Source organism: Danio rerio, chromosome 24 (genome assembly GCF_052040795.2).
Source record: "Danio rerio strain M-AB ecotype USA chromosome 24, GRCz13ab, whole genome shotgun sequence".
In the NCBI taxonomy this organism is placed as follows: Eukaryota; Metazoa; Chordata; class Actinopteri; order Cypriniformes; family Danionidae; genus Danio; species Danio rerio.
The window spans coordinates 8,116,967-8,120,000 of NC_141044.1; the positions used below are offsets into that span (position 1 = coordinate 8,116,967).

Here is a 3,034-nt window from a genome sequence, read left to right on the forward strand (position 1 = left end):
ACTTTCGTCCGCGACCACCTCTCTGCCTTTTATGTTTGGCTGCGACACCCCTCACCATGACACCCGATACCTCCACACTGCTCTTCTCTTGCGTCCGCGACACACCTCCCCCCTTGACACCAACCTCGCCCCTTCTCTCTTCACTCTCGTCCGCGACCACCCCCACCCTCTTCACATTCGTTCACAAAATCCCCTAACCCATTTTTAATTTGTGACTGCCTGATAACCAGTTACAGCACTCTCTTTAGACGACAGCCGGTCCGAACACCTACCTGGTTACCTGCCCCTCCTCTACGATGGATGCTCATCTTTTTCAAACCCTGTGATATCTTAGAGTACAGCTGTGCCACTTTAAATTTGACCAGAGGAGAACTGGTAACACTAACCAATCCTGGTTCCTCCCAAGGTTTGTTCTCCACTTTCACCTCTTGTCAGCTCTAGCTTGCATGGATGGGGCTGGTGGAGCTTCTGTTTGGTAAATCATCCTTCAACAGTGACAATTGTATTAAACTGAACCGAACTTCAACATTGACACTTGTATTAAATGGACCTGAATTGGTTTAATTTAACTAGAACTACGCCAGTGTACTATCGCTGCTCTCCTGGCTGCCTGATATGCTGGAATGTTCCACCGACTTAAAATATTGTTATGGATATTCATTTTCTTTATCGATGTAAACTGCTTTGACACAATTTAGATTGTAAAAGTAGAGATAAAGTTGACTTTATTTGACATAACCACCATGAATGATTGTTTTATTGGGCAATAATGGTCGTTTTAATCTGTTTAGTTTTAAAATTTTCTAGAAAGTTCAATAAAAGTACTAAAAAATGAATTTTCCTTGATTTTTTTTTCCTGTTTTTTGGCTTATTAACAGAGCCCTAAAAAGATACTATGTCTGGAATTTGACTTGAAACTACAGCGCAACACATGGTTTTATTCTTTCTTTAAGCATTGATATTGTGAAATGTGACCTGAAACTGAAACCTTAAGGTGCATCAATAATACATATTCCAACATGTCGCTGTACAGTAATGGTGTAGCATACAGTTGCTCCAACAACATAATTTCCATAGAGGTGTTTAAAAAGGCTGACAGAAATATCAAATAGCTAAAAGGGCCATAATTACACTCTTGGGGTTTGTTCATGCAATAGATTTTTTTTTCAACCTTTCCAGTATTTTCTGTCTATTTTCTTTTCTCAAGCAGAGCTGCAAAAGCAAACAGGCGCAGATGAAAGGTGCCTTGTTAGCGACGCAGGTCCATGTTTCCGCGGTGTCACTCCTCATTAGCTGCCAATGACTGACTCGGATTTGCCATGGAGGAGACAACCTCAAAATATCTGCCTCTGCAAATCTCTCGCACACAACATGTAAATGCTGGTGGGAACACCATAGCCCTGGTCTGAGAGAAACCTCGGATATAAAGAATGACAAAGCCGAAGACAGGTAAATTCCAAGCCCAGTTCAGCTGCTTTTTAAGTTTAATTAATGTCATACACTATTCCTTCAGGACAAAATGGAAGTTATTGCGTCAAAACAAACAACACAAACTAGGAATATAGTAATATTTTGATGATCTATTTGGATTGTAATGGAATGGAATGTATGAAATACTGTTAAATGTATTATTTATTTATGTTAAATACTATTAAATATACTATGGCCATTCTGTAAGCTAAATGGTACATTTTTAAAAATGACTATATGTAGTTGTGCTCAAAATTTCCGCTTCAAGAATTTGTTAAGGTGTGAATAATTTTGTGTATGCATATATATTGCATAAATGTTTGCATATATATCTCACTAGTCAAAAATCTAGCTGAAATTATTAAAATAACCCCACGCAAAAGCTTACTTCTTGGTTTTCCTGATGATTTACGAGTTCTTTTTCTGCTTTGTGATGGTTGTTCACGAGTCACGTTTGTTTTAAACAGTCAAACTGACTGCTGCTCTTCAGAAAAATCCTCAAGCTCCTGCAGATCCTTCAGCTTCCAAATTCTTCTGCAGATGGACTATGAAGTAAACATCATTTTCCATATAAATAACAAGGTAACACTTTACTTTGATGGTCCATTTGAGTACTAGTAGACTGTCTGCTTAATATCTGTTGATACTGCTCCTTCAACAGACATAAGAAACTTTGCAAGTACATGCCAACTTACACTAACCCTAACCACAACCACAACCTGACATCTAGTTGCAATGCAACTTAAATTGAACAAATGGACCATCAAAATAAAGTGTGATAATAAATTTTCATATTCTGTAAATGTTATTAGTGTAAATATATAAAAAAACTAAATATTTTTATTAGTAATATATATTAAGAACTTAATTTGTACAACTTTAAAGGTGGCTTTGTCAGAATTTTGATTGAACCCTCAGATTTCAGATTGTCAAATAGTTGTATCTCAGCAAAATATTGCAGCAGGACAATGATCCAAAATGAAGACTATAGTGCTACTAAAGACCAGACTTTGGAGTGGCCTAGTCAAAAACCTGACCTGAATTCAATTGAGATGCCGTGGCACACTGCAAAAAAATGCTTTTCTTACTTAGATTTTTTGTCTTGTTTTTAGTCCAAATATCTAAAAGTTCCTAAATCAAGTAGAATTTTCTAAACAAGCAAAACATATTGCCTTGTTTTGAGAAATATTATGCCAATATTAAGTGAGTTTTTCCTTAAAACAAGCAAAATAATCTGCCAATGGGGTAAGCAAAATAATCTTACGTTAAACGAAAAAACAAGATTAATTTGCTTACCCAATTGGCAGATTATTTTGCTTGTTTTAAGGAAAAACTGACTTAATATTGGCATATTATTTCTCAAAACAAGGCAATATGTTTTGCTTGTCTAAAAAATGCTTCTTGATATAAGAAATTTTAGATATTTAGACTAGAAGCAAGACAAAAAATCTAAGCAAGAAAAGCATTTTTTGCAGTGCAAGAACTTAAAAAAGGTGGTTAATGCTCAAAAACCCTCCAATGTGAGCGAATTAAAACAATTGTGCAAAGATAAGTGGGCCAAAAT

General features: G+C 36.1%; 1 long non-coding RNA gene across 1 annotated transcript in view; it reads left to right on the forward strand.

The window, feature by feature from the left end:
* The first annotated feature begins 1,309 nt into the window (after positions 1-1,309).
* Positions 1,310-3,034, forward strand: part of LOC147830998 (uncharacterized) — a 20,280-nt gene continuing 18,555 nt past the window's right edge. Inside the window, exons 1-2 of the long non-coding RNA XR_015524735.1 lie at positions 1,310-1,449; positions 1,938-2,022. This is a non-coding gene — a long non-coding RNA (uncharacterized LOC147830998). The remainder of the gene's footprint in view (positions 1,450-1,937; positions 2,023-3,034) is intronic.